The sequence below is a fragment of the Peromyscus leucopus genome, chromosome 20, assembly GCF_004664715.2.
Source record: "Peromyscus leucopus breed LL Stock chromosome 20, UCI_PerLeu_2.1, whole genome shotgun sequence".
Lineage (NCBI taxonomy): Eukaryota > Metazoa > Chordata > Mammalia > Rodentia > Cricetidae > Peromyscus > Peromyscus leucopus.
This window is the reverse complement of record NC_051080.1, coordinates 44476753-44497032: the sequence shown is the minus strand read 5'-3', so window position 1 is coordinate 44497032 and position 20280 is coordinate 44476753. Positions and strand designations below refer to the sequence as shown.

The window sequence follows — 20280 nt, the reverse complement described above, 5'->3', positions numbered from 1 at the left end:
CATGTGGGCAGACACGGTGCTGGAGAGGGAGCTGAGAGTTCCACATCTGGATCCACAGGAGAGTTCCACATCTGGATCCACAGGAAGAAACAGTGAGCCGCTAGGCCTGGCTGGAGCATCTGAAACCTCAAAGCCCACCCTCGGTGACACACTTCCTCCAACAAGGCCATGCCTCCTAATAGTGCCGTTCCCTGTGGGCCATTTTCATTCAGACTTCCACAGAGAGGAAAGGGTGGCTTAGGCTTCCAAATCACTGTTCATTGTTGAAAGAGGTCAGGATAAATAAGAACTCAGATAAAGCAGGAGCTGATGCAGAGGCCATGGAAGGTTGCTGCTTACTGGCTTGCTCATCGTGGATTCCTCAGAACCCAGGCACCATTCACAATGAGCTGGGCCCTCCCCCATCAATCACTAAGAAAATGCCCTATGGCTGCTGGATCTTGCAAAGGCATTGTCTCAATCAAGGTTCCCCCTTTCAGATAACTCCAGCTTGTGTCCAGTTGAGGTAAAACTAGCCAGCACACCTGAGATGGAAATGTAAAGTGGATTATGACCAGCTGAAGGGTAACTGCAATTTAAGGATTGCCAGGGCAACCTAGGAGAGGACCGAGGCAGAGAAGGGAGGCAGGTGCCCAGGCCGCAGTCTCTTGCATTCACACTGATAATGAATAGTGAATGAGCATCAGTCAGACTACTGCCTGTAAGGCGATGCGCTTGGTGAGGAGAATTCAGGGTGGAGTAGGACATCCAAAAGCCTACTGTCAAGGCAGGGTGTGGAGGAGGGCGTACTGAGCAAGTACCACTGTAGTGCTGCAGGATCCAAATGTACTCAGGAAACCTGGCTGGGGGCTCGGACAGGAGTGCTCCACGTCAGTGGGCCCAAGCGATGTCTATGGATTCTGTTAACAAGCTTACTTAAAAAACAAACAAAGACTTGTTTACTGAGCCATCCATCCGAGCCTGGGGGGCAGGAGGTGTTCAGAGAGTCTCCAGGAAGGCATGTGACCTCCCATGCCTTACACACTTACACACACACACACACACACACACGGCCTGAGGGAGGTGACCTTTGATCCGCGGCCTCTGGTTCCTAACACCTTCTGTATGTGGGGTCTCTGGTCTCAGACTCCATCATCAACATACCTGGGTAGCTCTTGACTAGGCCATTGGAGTGGTTTTTGCGGGTGTTCAGATTTGAGAAGAACTCCAAGACAGAGCAGCACACACATGGCAGTTACTTAAAATCTCCAGCCCGTTTGAAATCAAAATTGTCAATGTTTCTGATGGATAACCAGCACACACCCTCCAAGGGGTGTCGGCCACTGATCTGAGGCCCTATTGCATGGTCTTGTGCTGTCCTCCCCACAGTCCTGAGGTAGCCATGACAGCAACTCCATTTTGCAGGAGAAACGGAGGCTTAGAGCATAATAGCCATTGTCTAGTGTCCCAGAACTACCTGGGGGAGATTCAGAGTTGGGGTCAGAATCAGGACTTAGTTCATGCTTGCCAAGCACTCTCCCACGGAGCTGCTCCCGGAGGCGGATAAACAAGACTGAAGCGCGAGGCGCCCCTCACGCAGTCCCTCTCCTGGCTCTGCTCCCCATACCAGGATCTTGTTAGAAACGCAGGTGTCCCGGCCCTTCTCAGTCCCCTGCCCCAAAGCCTGCGTTCAAACACACCCTCCCCCAGGGGTTTGCTAATCGGGTATTTATCATCCTGGTCCAACAGGCACCACCTGGGGAACTTTACCCAAGGCTAGGGTCACACACCTCTGGGTGGTCTGGGTGGGTGGGCCTGGGTGCAGCCTGGCTTCCGGGTTTTTATAGCGCCGCCCTCAGGAGAGTCTCGTGGACTTCAACCTCCGTGGTCCACGGAGCAGAAGCCTGGTGGTGGCGGTGCCGGGCAGTGATGTCACTGCGGCAGAGCCCAAACCGGGGTGGGGGCGTTCCAACGACATCAGAGAGGATGCTTCGGTACCGGGCTAGTGACAGTGCACGACAGTGGACGGGTCTCCTGGGCAGCCCTGTCGGCTACCGCAGCAAAGAGGAAGAACGGGTGACCTTTCCGCGTGCCCGGCGCTTCGCGCGCTCGCGCTCGTGCGCGCGCGCGCGGTGGGGGCCCCCGGGGGTGCAGCGGCACGCGCAGGCGCAGAGGTCGGGGAGCCGCGGGGCGGCGGCCGGCGGGGCGGGGTGACTCAGCGCGCGGAGGCGGTGCGGGGGCGGCGGGCGACCGGGAGCCAACCGCAGCCGCCGCGGGCCCAGCCTGCCTGGCAACAGGCAGCACCTCCCTCCGGGAGCCGAGCGGAGGGCGGGGGCGCCGGGCGGCCTGCAGGTGGGGCGCGGTGGCGCAGCTTTGTCCCCGCACGGCCCGAGGCTGTGCCGCCCGCCCGCCGAGGCTGAGTCACGGCCGGGTGTGTGGCCAGATGGCCCCACCCGCAGGGATGCGGCCCTCCCGGCTGCGGCGAAGGAAGGGATGGAGACAGAGCAAGGTGGCTTCCGTGCAGCGCCCCCGGGATGGAGAGGGCCAGCCACGCCCAGCCAGCGTGGGCTAGAGAGCCCGTGGCAGCTGCTCCCCCTGAGAGTCCACGCGGAAGGGAGCGTGTTCTAAGACACGAGTGAAGGGCTAGGGCAAAGCTCAGACAAACCCGGAGCGGCGGGGTCCAGGAAGGTTCCTCCCTGCTCTTCCTCTCCTCCACACCTGCCCAGGGCCATCTGGAGGACGTGAAAGAAATGTAGAATCCCCTACCCTGGTCAGCAAAGGTGGGGACAGCCAGGACACCTGCATTTTGACAAGTATCCCAGCTCCTTTCAAACTGGTGGCTGGTGCAGGGTGTTTAGAAGATGCGAGGCTTGTGCTCCGGCACCTTCTCTCTGCTGACTAACGACAGGGCGAGCAGGATGCCTAGGGGAAGAAAACGAAGGTCCGCGGTTGGGGTGAAACCCTCAAGTGTGTGCTTACGAGCACACGCCGGTGAAGTCCTCCACAGTCCGTGAAATTCTCAACACTGTCTGTAGCTATTGTTTCTGGAGACGTGCTGCGGTCCTGGGCTGGACCTTCAGCTCGGACCGCCTCAGCTCTGGATGCAGGCATCTCACCATCTCAACCCCCGTGTCGCACCTCTGTGGTAGTGAATGCCGCTGGCACTTTGGTACCTTCTGTTTTTCTGGTATGGTACCATGTGTGGATAGTGTACCTTAAGCCTACTAGACACTAAGACACATGGATTCCCGAAGTCTATTCCTTCTAGATAGATGTCAGCTCAAACGGATTTTGTGTTTTATGTAATCTCCAGTTTAAAGGCTGCTAGTCTATTAAAGGAGGATCGAGGAAAAAGTTCACTGAAAATTAGGCTTAAGACAAATTTATCCCTTTGCTTGGCAAATGTCTTCTCCTGTGACAGCTCATAATGAAAAAAAAAAAAAAACCCGAATAAAGACAAATTACATTTTCAGCAGTTTGAAGTGTGGACACAGATGTCTCTGGGGGCAGATGGCTTTGACTCAAATCTCAGCATTTCCACGCTAGCCACATGACCCATCCTGCCTCCATTTCCCTTCCTGAGGGTGGGATGCATGTCTTCCTTTGACTACATGCCACATGCTACCTAAAAAGATTCCCAGGGTTTGTCACCGTGGCTCGGGGGTACTAACGTCCCACTGCAGCTGAGCCCATCCCTCCCAGCCCTGCCCTTTCCCGGCCTCACCTCTCCTGACTGGCCGTCAGACATGAGCCATGAGTGTTGTCATGAAGTTCTTGTGGTTCAGTGTAGGTATTGTATATACCACGAATTAGCACAAACAAACTACTTAAGTTAATTTCTCTAATTCTTACCCTCACCTTCCAAAATAGGAGTTACTGTTTTCATTGCTGCCTCTCCAGGAAGGAGACAGAAGTGTAGAGATTTGGAGAAACACCGGAGACCACACTGTTGGGAACAATCAAATCCTGACACTCCCAGGCCCTGGTACCCAGCCACTGCGTCCTGTGGCCGTTATATAACCGTGTGGATGACAGCAGGGGAGGGGCTTACCTCCCTCTTGACCCGTCAGACATCACGGTTGGGATTTTCAATGTCCATCAGAATCCTTCCTCTGTACAAAGCTCCCTTCTTGCCCTGGAAACTAGTGTCAACATGGACGCTCTTTGGCGGGGTTTCAAAAGCTCTGGGTTCAGGCACACACTCCAAGGTTGGCACACACAGCTTTCAGTGAAGGCGCACCGGGATTCAGGGACTGTGAACATGTCTCTGGAGCCCAGAGCTTAGAAGTGCTCCCTGGAGGCAGGGTGCTGGTGGTTTACAAGCTCTGTCCATTGGCTTCCCCTGTGGCAGGTCGACCACCGTCCTGGAGCGTAGTCTGGCACCAGACACACACGGCTGTTGTTCACATACTGACTTGTTCTTCTTACCTTATCTCTGCTCTGGTCTTCTGCCTCCTGTCATCTTCAAGGTCAAACTGCAAATTCTCCTCTGCACTGCCATGCTCCAGGGCAGTGGTTCTCAACCTGTGGGTCGCGACCCCTTTGGGAGGGAGGCAAACGACCTTTTCATAAGGGTCTCCTAAGACCTTCAGAAAACACAGATGTTTACGTTATGATTCATAACAGTAATGGAGTTACAGTTATGAAGTCGCAACAAATAATTTTATGGTTGGAGTCAACCACAGCATGAGGAACTGTATGAAAGGTCACAGTATCAGGAAGGCCAGCACTGCTGCTCTAGGGCGTCATTCTTGTCACCGGGACTCAAGTGTTTGTGGTGACAGAGGCAGGAAGGGTGGGAAGGCTTGCTCTTATCTCTCTTTCTAGTTTATTGTAACTATTTTGAAGACTTTACCAGGCAGGGCTAATCTTTTGACCTTGTGACTTGAAGGTGTTACCTACAAAGTTCATGCTCAAAGGGGGAAAAAAAACCCAGATATCTCTTAGTGTTCATGGTGAACACAGGTTTTTGTGTTAAGCTGCATGCATAGCTCTCCTTAGCCACAGGTTGGACACACCTACATCGTTAACCCTTTGTAACCCGCACACTGAAGCTTGCTCCCCTAAAAGGGTGTGTTAATCTTCAAGGCAATAGTATTAAAGACCTGGGGCCTTTTGCAGGTGAGGAGGACCCCAGAGGTCAGCCGTTATTTTTGGTTTAATGCCCATGGTAAAGACCTTGAGGCTCTAAATTTGAGCTCTTCTACCTTCTGCCATGGGATGGTGCAGGCTCACTGCATGTCTGCCATGGGATGGTGACAGGCTCACTGCATGTCTGCCATGGGATGGTGCAGGCTCACTGCAGTGTCTGCCATGGGCTGGTGCAGGCTCACTGCATGTCTGCCATGGGATGGTGCAGGCTCACTGCGTGTCTGCCATGGGATGGTGCAGGCTCACTGCATGTCTGCCATGGGATGGTGCAGGCTCACTGCGTGTCTGCCATGGGATGGTGCAGGCTCACTGCGTGTCTGCCATGGGATGGTGCAGGCTCACTGCATGTCTGCCATGGGATGGTGCAGGCTCACTGCATGTCTGCCATGGGCTGGTGCAGGCTCACTGCATGTCTCCATGGGTGGTGAGGCTCACTGCATGTCTGCCATGGGCTGGTGTAGGCTCACTGCATGTCTGCCATGGGTGGTGCAGGCTCACTGCATGTCTGCCATGGGATGGTGCAGGCTCACTGCATGTCTGCCATGGGATGGTGCAGGCTCACTGCATGTCTGCCATGGGATGGTGCAGGCTCACTGCATGTCTGCCATGGGTGGTGAGGCTCACTGCATGTCTGCCATGGTGTGCAGGCTCACTGCATGTCTGCCATGGGCTGGTGCAGGCTCACTGCATGTCTGCCATGGGATGGTGCAGGCTCACTGCATGTCTGCCATGGGATGGTGCAGGCTCACTGCATGTCTCCCATGGGCTGGTGTAGGCTCACTGCATGTCTCCCATGGGCTGGTGTAGGCTCACTGCATGTCTGCCATGGCGTGGTGCAGGCTCACTGCATGTCTGCCATGGGCTGGTGCAGGCTCACTGCATGTCTGCCATGGGATGGTGCAGGCTCACCGCGTGTCTGCCATGGGCTGGTGCAGGCTCACTGCATGTCTGCCATGGGATGGTGCAGGCTCACTGCATGTCTGCCATGGGATGGTGCAGGCTCACTGCATGTTTCCCATGGGCTGGTGTAGGCTCACTGCATGTTTCCCATGGGCTGGTGTAGGCTCACTGCATGTTTCCCATGGGGTGGTGTAGGCTCACTGCATGTTTCCCATGGGCTGGTGTAGGCTCACTGCATGTCTGCCATGGGCTGGTGTAGGCTCACTGCATGTCTGCCATGGGATGGTGCAGGCTCACTGCATGTTTCCCATGGGCTGGTGTAGGCTCACTGCATGTCTGCCATGGGCTGGTGTAGGCTCACTGCATGTTTCCCATGGGCTGGTGTAGGCTCACTGCATGTCTGCCATGGGCTGGTGTAGGCTCACTGCATGTTTCCCATGGGCTGGTGTAGGCTCACTGCATGTTTCCATGGGTGGTGTAGGCTCACTGCATGTTTCCCATGCGATGGTGCAGGCTCACTGCATGTCTGCCATGGGATGGTGCAGGCTCACTGCATGTTTCCCATGGGCTGGTGTAGGCTCACTGCATGTTTCCCATGGAGTGGTGTAGGCTCACTGCATATTTCCCATGGGGTGGTGTAGGCTCACTGCATGTCTGCCATGGGCTGGTGTAGGCTCACTGCATGTCTGCCATGGACTGGTGTAGGCTCACTGCATGTCTGCCATGGGATGGTGTAGGCTCACTGCATGTCTGCCATGGGCTGGTGTAGGCTCACTGCATGTCTGCCATGGGCTGGTGTAGGCTCACTGCATGTCTGCCATGGGATGGTGCAGGCTCACTGCATGTCTGCCATGGCGTGGTGCAGGCTCACTGCATGTCTGCCATGGGATGGTGCAGGCTCACTGCATGTTTCCCATGGGCTGGTGTAGACTCACTGCATGTCTGCCATGGCGTGGTGCAGGCTCACTGCATGTTTGCCATGCGATGGTGCAGGCTCACTGCATGTTTCCCATGGGCTGGTGTAGGCTCACTGCATGTCTGCCATGCGATGGTGCAGGCTCACTGCATGTTTCCCATGGGCTGGTGTAGGCTCACTGCATGTCTGCCATGGGCTGGTGTAGGCTCACTGCATGTTTCCCATGGGCTGGTGTAGGCTCACTGCATGTCTGCCATGGGCTGGTGTAGGCTCACTGCATGTCTGCCATGGGCTGGTGTAGGCTCACTGCATGTCTGCCATGGACTGGTGTAGGCTCACTGCATGCAGTGGCTCAATCTTGGACTTCCCATCCAAGCTATGAGAAAAACATATCTGTTCTTAGCACATCGCCCAGTCCATGGTAACGCTGTCACTGTGGCACAAAAGGACTCAAGGAAAGCCTCACTCCCCATGAGATAATGTTTAGGTATTTCAAGTGGGGTGTTTGGGAGACAGGGTGAGATGCCGTCCTGAGGGATGTACCCCATGATGGGGTTAGAGCCTTACAAAAGAGATCACAGGTGCACAATACTCTCCCCCTCTTCCCGTCCTTCCCTCTTCGTCCTTCCCCTCTTCTCTGGGACACAGAGGAAGCAGCCATCTGTCCTGCAGGTGAGATCCCCCTCTAACTATCCTTCGGTCTTTTAACTTTCGCATATCGACTGAGTTTCCGTCATGCAGCAGGCATCAAGCTAACTCTCAACGTGGGGTAACTCTTTCAGGGCCCACCAGTGTTACAGTAGCCTTGATGGGGGCTGTGTGGAGGCCAGCCTGGCCTGGGTGGCACCCCAACATTCAAAGCTGCTGAAAACATTTTTTTAAAAAGTGTTAATCCAGCTGTGCCTATCAATCACCTGGCCGAGGACCACCCCTCGGGAGAAAGAGTTTACTTTAAGCTTGTTAAAGGTAGGGGAGGAATAATTATCCCTTAATGAATTCCCACCCTCAGTGCGGTGGCTTACAGATCCACAGCCATGCGGTTCATTCCGCCCAGTTCTCTGAATTACTCAGAAAGAGTGACATTTCCTTTCCATCTTTCTATCCCTGTTCTAAGCATGCTTATCCTACACTTTGGACATCGCTTTTTCTGTAAAGCTCCCCGCTCTGCCATGTGGATGCTTGTCCACCACATGGCTGACCTCCAAGCCTAACTCTAAGAAGATATCGTCAGGTTTCCTCTTCTCCATCTCCCTCCTCCAGGCAGCTGCCTAGATTCACAGTTTGCTTGCTTTGAAATTTTTCTTTTGGCCAGGCAGTGGTGGTGCACGACTTTAATTCCAGCACTTGGGAGACAGAGGCAGGAGGATCTCTGTGAGTTTGAGGCCAGCCTGGTCTACAGAGTGAGTTCCAGGACAGTCAGGACAACACAGAGAAACCTAGTCTCAAAAAAACAAAATATTTTTTTTCTTTTAAACTCTAATAACATTATCCTCAAGCTTTCTTTGGAGTCCATTCTTCTATTCTTTGATTAATGAGACCATGAACTCCAAGAGGAGGACCCTGACCTCCCCACTAATATGTGACAGGTCTGGTGGCAGTCCTCAGTAGCACAAACGCCTAGTGGAGCCCCTGCCCCAACACCCCAGCTGCCTACTGGCCACCTGGCCCTCCAGGCGGCCATATATTCCTGTTTCTCAAACTTGCCTTCAAAAAGAGAAATGCTCCGTTAATGAAGCCCCATTTTAAGCACACAGAACCCACAGGATTCTGTCCTCCCTTGGTTTAATTCAACCTGTTCAGTCCTGATCCTCAAAGGGATAAAAGCCACCGACCTGGAGTCAGGGGCGTGGGGTGGTCAACAGATGCATTTGCATCTGGAAGTTTCTGTTTGTTCCGATGCTCACCCAGCCCCCAGGCTGTGCCGCCTAGAAGAGGGCAAGCTGAGTTTCGCTTCCTCTGGAGGAGACGTGAATAAATAAAGATGGGCAGCAAAAGAAGGAAGAGGAAGGGAGGGAACCCATATTTATAGAGAAGCCCAATTGCTTTACCAGAATACCACAAGAAGCTACTCACCCATGCCTATGCACACAGGCTAAGAGAGGCCGAGCCCTGCCCACGATCTGGTGGGAAAAGCCTGGAGAAGGGCAGGAGGGGACGTCCGGGCTACCCCAAGCATACAGTCCCTCCACACATCACCCTACAAGAAAGGAAGTCGGGAGAAGGACCAATGGCCAGCTCAGTCATCACTATCAGTACCATCTACATCCACTGTACCCTGTGTTGGACACCCAGCCACTAAGGTGTCCTTCTGGGGTGGGCCAGCTTTAAGGAGAGCTGTTCCTCTAAGGGCCTGGTACTCAGTCTGGCTCTGGGCTCTCACTGCTGCTCAGGTATTCCCACCTGCCGCCAAGACTAAACTCCGGTTCTTAGGGATCTGTGCTTTCTCTGTCTGGTGGGAATGAATCCTGAACGGAAAGGAGGTCCTGAAGGTGGACTGGGAGGAGGCCTGGGAAGGTGGTGTCTAATCCTCAGCTCACATCTGCCCAGCTCCTCACAATTCGAGGACCCTGGGCTCCAGGAGATCCAGGTAGCACACCGTGGCCCTCCAGAGGTGGTTTTAAAATGAGTGGCTGATGCCTGCAGACGTTCACAACTCCATGACAGAACCAAACCAAGAAGATTTTCACCTCCCCTGACTCCAAAGGCAGAGTGAGGATTTGGAGCCCAGGCAGGGCTGTCTCTCGCTGACCCCAGAGGCCCAGAGGACTTCACAGAGCCCTGGTTTCTCCTTCTGTGACACCGTACTCTCCAGTATCCCTGCCTGCAGGGTGACCCTGGACAGCAGCCGGGACCACATGGAGGGGGCGGCGGCCATTATTTGATCAGGGCCCCCAGATGCCGAGGGCTAAGTGCTCCTCGGTCCGCTGCTGGGACCCTGGGAAGCTGCGTTTAAACCCAGTCCCAGAAAACCGCTAGACCCCCCCCCCCATCCTTCTCCACACAAAGAACAGGTCCACGTTCTCAGCAAACCAGCAGGCAAACGCCAAATGAAAACCTGGTAGGAGAGAGGGAGCAGGGAAGAGAGATCGGGCTGTCAGCGCCAAGCCTCTCCGTGGGCGGCACCAGAAAAGAGCTGTGTAGGAGAGCAGAGGTAGGCTTCTGCGAAGATTTTTTTGTTTTGTTGTGTGGTTTCTTATTGCTGTTATTTTTCAAGAAATTTTTACCTTTTAAAAATTTATGTAAATTAGTATAACAAAACAGTGAGTTTAATGGGTGGCATTTCCACGGGTGTGTCTCATGCACTTCACTCAGATTCACATACCCCCTGTTTTCCTCTTTCCCAACTCCCAGTGGGTTTCCTCCCTTTTATGTATGTTATTTCTTTCTTTCTTTTTTTACTGGGTCTCCCTATATATCCCTGGTTGGCCTGATCTTGACAAGTAGACCAAACTGGCCTTCAAATCACAGAAATCACTTGTCTCTGCCCTCTAGGTTTTGGGATCAAAGACATGCACCACCACACCTGGCCCCACTTTTTGTCTGTTTTTGTTTTTTAGAGGCAAGGTCTCTCTGTGTAGCCCAGGCTGGCCTCAAACTGTGGACGGCCTGCCTTGGCCTCCAGAGCACTGGGAGTAAAGTGTGTGCGCCAGCATCAGGGTCTGAGTTCTTGTTTTTTGTTTGTTTGTTGTTTTATTTGTTTTTTTTTTTCTTGTCTGGATGAAGTCAAGCCTAGGAGAAGATTCAGAGACCAAGAACTAAAGTCTTTTATTTGTTCATAACGGAGAATCTGGGAGGGACCGGGGGCATGACAGCTGTGGACAGAGCTTGGCCATTTCCAGAAGGTCTGTGGTCCTCCAGAGAGTGTCTGCAGCCCAGAGACCTTAGGTGACTGCTCTGTTCCCAGCTAAGGCAGGTGATGGGCAAGGAGAGAATAGGAGACCCACAGTCAAACCCTGGGCCTCTACTCACTTGTCTGGCATTGGTGCCTCTGTGTGCCCACTAAAGAAGGAGGGGTGCTGGCATCCCTGGGCCCTGATCCTGCCACCCGTGATCACAGGATTTAATTAGGCTCTCATCCGTTTGGGAAAAAAGCATTCTCCATGCACTGTGCAGGCCACTGGCCACTCTTCTACCCGATACAGCCCCCCCCCCACACCCTTAGTGCTTGGCTGCGTGTCTCTAGTCCCAGAATCCAGGTACCCCCTCCCCATGGTGCCCCACTGCACTTGGGCTCACTCTGAGCAGGGCTGCCTAGGCTCACATCATCTAATTGCTGGACACCCCCTTCAGTCACATTATTTCCCACAAGCTGCCTGGCTCTGAAAGTCTCCTTCTCAGACAGACAAACGAGACTCCAGTCTTGTTCTGCCCATGCTCTGAAGAAAAGAGAGATCAGAGGCTCTTGCCTCCATACAGCAACAGCCGGATCCAAGGCACAGAGTGCTGGGCAATCGGGTATCAGCAAAGCTGGGCCGGTGCCCTAGTTAAAGCTGCGGCTTTCTTACAAGGCTGAGCTTTCAGCTTCAAGGTACATAACAAGGTGTCATCAAGACAGTACTGGGACAGGATCTTCACCAATCACCTCCCTGGGAGGATGACCTTGTTAGAGCAGCCCCTGGTACTCACAAGGCCCCTCTCATTTCAGACAGAAAGATGCTTCTGGGTTCTAGAAGAACCCCATCAAAGAGATCTGAGCTGACTTCCAGGTGCAAAAAACTAAATTCAGCCACTGGCCATCTGGGCTACAGTCCCAGAGCTGTGGGGTCTGCTGATGAAGAAAAGTCCTTGGAGAACAGAGGACATTGCAGCCTCTTCCTACCCTGTCCTGGCCGACGGGCAGTCAGCTTGAACAGAATGAACATGACCTGGGCTGCGAGCCCCTCAAGGATGTGAACTGGGTCTCCAGTGCCACACTCGGTATCTCCAGCACACAGTAGCACTTGGGGGACCAAGGACTATTTGACACATTTTAAGTGTGTTTCTCCACCAGACCGTCACCTCACCCCAGAGGCATTGTGACATTTTCAATGGGGAAACTGCCCTCCAGGAGGATGAGGTTTCTAAAGCTCCAAGTGGGTGACTGAGGATCTGACCATAGGTAATGGTTCTCAGGGTCCAGGCTTAGAACTACTTACTGTCTTGCAGCAATGAACTAATGATGAAATCTATGAAACGGGGAGTGAACGGGGCGATGAATGGAGTAATCCATTAGCAGTGTGGTGAGCAGGACTTAGAAGTCCTGTGCTCTCCTGAGAGCTTTGTGTTTGGTTTTTGTTTTGGAGGCTGGGCTCATGTACCAAGACAAGCCTCAAACTCATGCTTCTTCTGCCTCAGTTTCCAGAATGCTGGGATTCCAGAAACAATCCTGGTTTCCATTAGCAGGCCCCATAGACTTGCCTCTAGACCAACCTGATGGAGACATTTTCTCAATTGGTGGTCCCTCTTTCCAGGTAACTCTGGCTTGTGTAAGTCAATGAAACACGAACCGACATGCTAGTAAGTGCATTCTGGGAAAGATATCCACCTAGTGTATGAGGAGAGAAAATCACGGAGTCGTGTGAGTCTGCAGAGAACACACAAGTGGTCCAGGGGCATAGTCATTGTAACCTCTGGGCTGCATTTGGAGAGCTGTGCCTCTCCCTGATCTGGGGAGGGCCCCTCCCCATGGTGGGGTCAGCTGTCTGCCTGTTGACTAATAACAAGATGTGCCCAGCAGAGTGGAGGGGCAGCAAATGGTGACTGTCCCTCTGATCACCGTGTGAATCCAAGTCAATGACGTAACCACTGTGATCTCCCGAGAAGCCTGTCCAGGTGACCTCATTTCTGGTCCCCTAAGCACTGCTATCCGGGCCTCTCCACACTGCCCTGGCCTCGGCTTCCAGCCCCTGCTCCTGGGTTGTGCCATCTCTGAGGGACAAAAGCACCACAGGTGTGGTGGCAATACCCCAGAACTTGGAAGGTGGAGTCCAAGGTCGTGTTCATTAGCCTATGGTTCAAAGCTAGCCTGGGCTACGAGACCTTCATCTTGTTCCTGGAGCAGCGCGCACACTCAGACACGGCTGCCGCCACTCTGCTTGCTGTGGTTTTGCTCCCTCCTTTCTGTCCGCGTTCTGGAAACGTCCCCAGTGCAGTGGTATTGGGAAGAGGACCCGGGGGAGGGGCGTGCGGTGGGACAGAGCCCCCAAGAACAGCATAGTGTCTTCACGGGGAGTAGGCAGGGTGTCAGGAGGCTGGGTCGTTACAAAGCCCTCCGCCCTCTTCCCTAAGATTCTCTTGCCTTCTCCCTCCCCAGTGCTAGGATTTAAGGCATCTGGCTCTAAGTTAGCCTCATGCAGGGCTCTCTCCCACAGCCCCGCTGGCCTCACTCCTAACGACATTTTACACCAGAGAGTCCTCTGTGGGGGACTTTCCTCCCTGTCCCCAGAGGGTGCTCAGCTGCCTCCTTGGCCAATGCCCCATAGACTTGCCTTCTTCTGGGAATGGAAAGAAGCTAAAGGACCCCAGGGATGACAGTTGTGACGCCCCATCCTGCTGTGGTGGTAGGCAGTTCCTCCTGCTGTGACAACCCAAATCTCCCAGCATCCAGCACTGTTATCTGTTATCCTGTCTCTTGCCTCTCTTAGCCCTTGCTGGTCCTCAGTCCCCTTGTGGTTTGGTTTCTGTTCCTTCTGTCCTGTGTGTACATTCTCAACCTGCCCCCTGTGATGGTTCAGACTGATTGCCAATGTGGCAGGATCTAGAATCACAGACCCGGGCATGTCTGTTGTCGAATATTATTTTAAGGTGTGTTACTTTTGTTCATGTTGCATTTGTTGAACTCTGTGAAGCTGTGATATTTTGCCTGTCTAAAATACCTGATGGTCTAATAAAGACCTGAAAGGCCAATAGCAAGGCAGGAGAAAGGATGGGTGGGCTGGCAGGCAGAGAGAAGATACAGAAGGAGAAATCTGGGAGGAGAGAAGGCAGAAGGAAGAGCCAGAGAAGGAGGAGCACTTCAGGGTCAGCCACCCAGCTACACAACAAGCCATGGAGTAAGAGTAAGATTTACAGAAGTCAGAGAACGGGAAAAGCCCAGAGGCAAAAGGTAGACAGAATAATTTAAGGAAAGCTGGCAAGAAACAAGCCAAGCTAAGGCAGGGCATTTATAATTAAGGATAAATCTCTGTATATGATTTATTTGGGACCTGGGTGGTGGGGCCCCCAAAAGAGTAAAAACAGACAGACAGCATATGTCTGTCTAGGAATTTCTAGATTGGGTTGAGGCAAGAAGATCCCCCTGGATGTGGGCAGCACCATGCCATGAACTGGGGGCCTGGACTGAGTACAAAGGAGAAGCCTAGCTAAATGCCAGCATTTGTCTCTCTCTGCTTCCTGTTGGCCTCCAGCTCCCAGCATCTGCTGTCAGGGGCCCTTCTGGTTCTGAGGACCCTGAATCCCATGTAGGTTGGAAGTGAGATCACAGGGGGTGGGTCTGGCTTATTCTCCAGTGTCTGTAGTTAACACGTGGCACCTTAATCCTGGACAGAGAGAGAACCTGGTGCCTTCCAGGTGGCCAGAAGGGAAACTAGTTCAGGTCCAGTACAAAATGCTTGCCCTGGTGCTCTGTAAGCTCCTGACACCTGTAGGATGTGTGTGTGTGGGGGGGGCATCTGTGTCAGGAAGTGCGACTTCTAAAGGAAAGAAGAAGAGTATAAACATAAAGCAGAAAGCTGTCCACTGCGCGCCCAGCGCCAGGATGTTGCCGAAACAGCTCTCTCCTGGGTCTCTTCACTCCAAAGCCAATGGGAAACCACTGCTCCCACTACCCCAGGCCCACACAGGTGCCCCACTAGTCCATTCCTACCCTTGCTGTCTGTGCCAGCCACTCTGCCGTCCACCCCACATGCATACTTGATTCAACCAGTGATACCTGATCAGCCTTGCTACCAACTCTCCAAAACCCAGGAGAGAGCTGTTTAGACAACATCCTGCCCTAGAATCTTCCCGTCTATCAGATAGAGACCCTCTAGATGGGTGAGGCTGTGAGGAGGGTGAGGCTGTGTGGAGGGTGAGACTATGGAGGGTGAGGTCATGTGGAGGGGTGAGGCCGTGTGGAGGGTGAGGCCGTGTGGAGGGTGAGACTGTGTGGAGGGTGATGCTGTGTGGAGGGTGATGCTGTGGAGGGTGAGGCTGTGGAGGGTGAGGCCGTGTGGAGGGGTGAGGCCGTGTGGAGGGTGAGGCTGTGTGGAAGGTGAGGCTATGTGGAAGGGTGAGGCTGTGTGGAGGGTGATGCTGTGGAGGGGTGAGGCTGTGGAGTGAGGCGTGTGGGGGGGGGGGGGGGGGGGGGGGGGGGGGGGGGGGGGGGGGAGGCGTGGGGGGTGAGGCTGTGGAGGGTGAGGCCGTGTGGAGGGGTGAGTTTGGGTGCACTCCTGCCTTCACACTCTCCTCTGTCCTGAGGACCTGGTGTCTGGCATCCCGGGTCCCCCGTCGTCCTATCCCAGCACTGCAGGTATGGGGCAGGAGGGGCTGGGCCCAGGCCTCCTCAGCCCCTGAGGCTGCAGGGGAGGCAGGTGTGGAGGCTCGCCCCCTCCAGAGAGGAACTGAGAACCTTTTTAAGCACGGTGACTGCACGGGTGTCAGTGGTGGCGAGAGTGAGCAGGCGCCTCAGATCTGCCTAAGGTTCAAATCCCTCAAAGCAAGAGCTGACTCCGGGGTGGCCGGGCCTGTCCCGGGCTGTGGCAGAGAAAGCGCTCAGGCTGACCTTCATGAGACTGGGGTCAATTCCAAAGGGAGGACATGGGAAACGTTTGGAGACTGTGTGTCGGGGCTAAATTCTTGTCACCTCTGGGAACTCAGGGCCAATGGGAGGATTCTTCTGGCACAGGAAGACAAAGGTCTTGAACTGGTCTTTGGTGAGGATCTCCAAGAGATCCAGGGCTTCCTCCACCTGTAAGACTGGGCAGGAAGTAAGGGCAGTGAGTCCAAGTGGGAGCGTTGTCAGTGATGGCAGTGGACAGTGACGGCCAGTGATGACGGACAGGGATGACAGACAGTGACGGCCAGTGATGACGGCCAGTGACGGCCAGTAATGACAGACAGTGACAGCCAGTAACGGCCAGTAATGACAGACAGTGACGGCCAGTGATGACGGCCAGTGATGACAGACAGTGACGGCCAGTGATGACGGCCAGTGATGACAGTGACGGCCAGTGATGACGGCCAGTGACAGCCAGTGATGACGGCCAGTAATGACGGCCAGTGATGACGGCCAGTGACGGCCAGTGATGACGGCCAGTGACAGCCAGTGATGACGGCCAGTGATGACGGCCAGTGATGACGGCCAGTGACGGCCAGTGATGACGGCCAGTGATGACGGCCAGTGACAGACAGTAATGACAGCCAGTAATGACGGCCGGTAATGACGGCCAGTGACGGCCAGTGACGGACAGTGACGGACAGTAATGACGGCCAGTGACGGCCAGTGATGACGGCCAGTGATGACGGCCAGTGACGGCCAGTGATGACGGCCAGTGATGATGGCCAGTGACGGCCAGTGACGGCCAGTGATGACGGACAGTAATGACGGGTCAGGTGTGCTAACCGGCTCCGTGTGCTCGCTGGCTGTTTGTGTGTTAACTTGTCTGTGCCCTGACACTGGGTAAAGCATTGTTCTGGATGTGGCCCGTGAGGACGTTTCTGACGAGGGTAGCGTCTGAGTCGGTGGACTGAGTACAGCAGATAGTGTAACCTGAGATGAGAGGCCTCATCCAATCAGATGAAGGTCCGCACTTAACAAGAAGGGTGAAGGACCCTTCCTGCTTGATTTCGGCCAGGATGCTGTCTTCTCTAGACTTCCAACCAAAACTTGTAACGTCCACATCAGGCATTTTGGTGACAAGGATGACGAGTTAACCAGTACTCTGTCTACTGCCCCCTTATCTAATGGATGTGCTTCCCTGGAGATCCCCAGTGCAGGCCTGACCTCATCAGTGCTCCCCAGGATGCTCTGAGAAAAGGAACAGCACTGTTCTCTCTCGTTACAGATGTGGGAACTGGGGCTCAGGGGTGCCGGGCTCACACACAGCCTGGAGTATAAAGCCAGTTGCATGCCTGCGTCCCTAGGTTCTCGCCGCATGCCTCCGACATGCAGGGCAGCTTGTCAAGCAGGTTCACGTTCCAAGAAAAGGCAAGCTCTGGCATCTCATTAGGCCAGAGCATCTGCTCCCGGCAGCTCGTGATAGTCATGAGAGGAATTAAAAAAGAAAGATTATATATATATATATATATTTTAAGACAAGGTATCTTAACGTAGTACTGGATGTCCTGGAACTCACTATGTAGACCAGGCTGACCTTAAACTCACAGAAATCTGCCTGCCTCTGCCTCTTAAGTACTGGGATTAAAGGTGTATATTACCATGCCCTGGATTTTTTTTTGAAGGTGTAAAGATTTTATTTATTATTTTAATTATGAGTGTTTGACTGCATGCATGAAAGTGTGTCACTCGCGGGCCTGGTGTCCATGGAGGCCAGAAGAGGGCGTTAGATCCTTGCAACAGGAATTACAGATCGCTGTGAACTGTCCTGTGGGTGCTGGGAATTGAACCCCCAAGTCCTCTGGAACAGCAGCAAATGCTCTCAACACCTGAGCCATCTCTCCAGGCCCTAAGACAATCTTCAAAAACATTCCTTCCCAGACCAAGGGAGGGGGACTGTTGCCTGTAGTGGGGTCCGGGCAGCCATGTCTTCTGAAACATCTCAGGAAGGTAGGCCAGCTGCAGTGAGCAGGAGGGAAAATGGACAGGAAGGCGCAGGGAACTGTGGCGGAGGGGGGGGGGGCTGCCCTTACCCATCTTCCTCCCCTTCCTCCCCTCCCTCCCTCCCTCCCTTCGGCTCCAGCCCCGCCCCCAGGCACGGCCTGAGCAAGCTGACTCTCCTGCACACACCCTGGGGTAGCGCAAGGCCCTCCCAGGCCGGCTTCAAACACTGCCCACACGGAAGCAAACCAGCCCGACCTCTGTGCTTAAGAGAAAGGCGGCTGGAAACCTTTTCTAAAAAAAAAAAAAAAAAAAAAAAAAAAAAAAGAAGAAGAAGAAAAGAAAAAGAAAGAAAAAAAACTAGGTCAAAAGAAAAAAGGAATTATAAAAATAATGCAAGTCATGATTAGAGCGCTTGTCCTTCTCGAAGATGCCACTGTCCTCTGCTGTCCTGCAGTCAGGGGGATGGGACAGTAGCAGCAGCTCAGTGACCACTGAACCCTGGGACCCTCAGCATGCCCGGCATGGAGGAGACTGTTTCTGTACCGTCTCAGCCTGGCCTCCTCGTGTTCCTCAAAGGAGGCTGTACAGATGACTTGAGCAGTGACAGATGTCGCTGTTTTCCTCAGGGAGTGCCGGGGGACGGTGTGCCAGCCTTGCAGGGTCACAGCTGTGGACTGCCTTGGAGTAGGTGTGCTTTGCTAGCTCCTGGGAGGTCTCGGGACCGAAGCCAGCCTCCACTGCTGCTCTGCTCTGTGGGCTGGAGAAGAAGGCAGGAGAAGGCAATCCACCTGGCAGGCCTTGCATGGTCACCCACACGTGGGGCCCAAGAGGAGGAAACGTGGATTCTCTGGGCATCCACGGTGCCCAGGTCAGAGTTCAGCCTCTCCTTCCTGTAGGGTGGTCTGGCTTCTTATCCTGCCTGCATTTCTGAGTCATTCCTCCACAGTCCTTCCCACATCCTCCTCCTCCACATTCAGGGAGGGCAGGAAAGGGAGGCCCTGTTTCCAGACACTTTCCTCTGTGTAGTGAGCAGTACCCTTGGCTTCAGCTCACACACAGGAACACAGGTGGAGGATGGGGCTGGGCTGCCAAAATACACCTCCCTTGCAGGTGGGGGGCAGCAGTCAGCAAGTGCCACGCCGCAGACTGACAGCTGGGTCAGGTGACTTCTGGAGCACAGACTTGATGAGGCCGGGTCACCTTGCAGGTGAGAGGCAGGAGAGGGAGAAGCAGCCATGCGAGGATTCAGGAAGACAGTTTGAACAGAAGTCTGAGCGCGGGGCCTCTTCTCACCCCTGTAGCTGGCCTCCACCCTGCTCTCCCAGGCTCAGGATGCAGACAGGGCAGCCTCCTGCCCATCACACTGTTCACTTGAGTTTTTGGTTTCTTTTGTCCTTGTTTGGGTTTTATTGGCTTGGGTTTCCTCTTTTTAACTGGCTTTTTGAGTTCTTTCAAGGCAGAGAGGATTTTTTATCCACTCTTCCCCCAGCCTCCTCTCAGCGTTGAGTATACCAGAATGCCTGATAAACACTTACACAGGCACACATCAGTAATTCTAGCACACTGTGACCTGAGACAGGAGGATTGCTATGAAGCCAGCCTGGAATTATGTAGAGGTTTCCAGGTCAGCCAGGGATACATAGAAAAGCAGCCTCGAAAGGCAAATGAACAGGCAGACTAAAAAAGCAAACAAACAAAAACCAAAAACAAGCAAGTCCTCACAGAATTAGTGTTTAACCGAGTGGGGGCGGAACCCTGGAGTTGGACAGCTGAGTCCAAGCAACATGTGAGAACTCAAAAAGGACCAAATGGGAGTTCCCATGGGCATGCAGCTTAGGAAACAGTAAAGTAGGAGGCAGTCTGGGCACCGGGGGCAATATTAAACTTTGTTCCCAGTGGACTTCTCCAATATAATTGATGACCTATGTCAAATATAACCATATAATTAATCTCAAAATCAAATATTGGGTTGAGGACTTTTGTGCTATGCGGGGTTATTAAGCGACTGTTCTATACTAACGGGAAGGACGGAGTCGGACAACACACCCCATCCAAAGACACAGTGCCCGGCCAGGTGAAAATGTCCCTGTTCTAGTTTTATGAGGGGAAAAAGAAGCATGTCAGCTGATTCCGAACTTACCTTTAATATCAGTTTTGGTCACAGCAATTCTCCTAGCCAGCTCCAACTGGCAACCTGACCCATCTGTCTGGGGGAGTCTCAGCTGAAGGACCGTCTCCTCGACCAATCCCATGAGCCTGTAGGCATGTCTGGAGGGATTGTCTTGGTTATTGGTTGATGTGAAGGGCCAAGTCCACTGTGGGTGGTGCCTCCCCTGGGCTGGTAGTCCTGAGTGGTATATGAAAGCAGGCTGAGCAAGCCATGCAGAGCAGGCCAGTAAGCAGCTCCCCTCCATGGCCTCTGCTTCAGCTCCTGCTCCAGGCTCCTTCCTTGAGCTCGTCCTTGGCTTCCCTCCATGATGGACTGTGACCTATCAGCTGAATAAGCCCTTTCTTCCATCAATGACTTTGGGGCAGTGTCTTATCACAGCACAGGGAGGCAAAATAGGACAGAAATAAAGGTTGAAAGAGAAATCCC

General features: G+C 53.7%; 1 long non-coding RNA gene across 1 annotated transcript; it reads right to left on the bottom strand.

The window, feature by feature from the left end:
- Positions 1–17367: 17367 nt before the first annotated feature.
- On the bottom strand, positions 17368–20010 carry LOC119086326. The gene is made up of 3 exons (XR_005089574.1): positions 19825–20010; positions 18228–18441; positions 17368–17699 (listed from the first exon to the last, which is right to left on the bottom strand). It is a non-coding gene; the product is annotated as an uncharacterized LOC119086326 (long non-coding RNA).
- Positions 20011–20280: the final 270 nt, after the last annotated feature.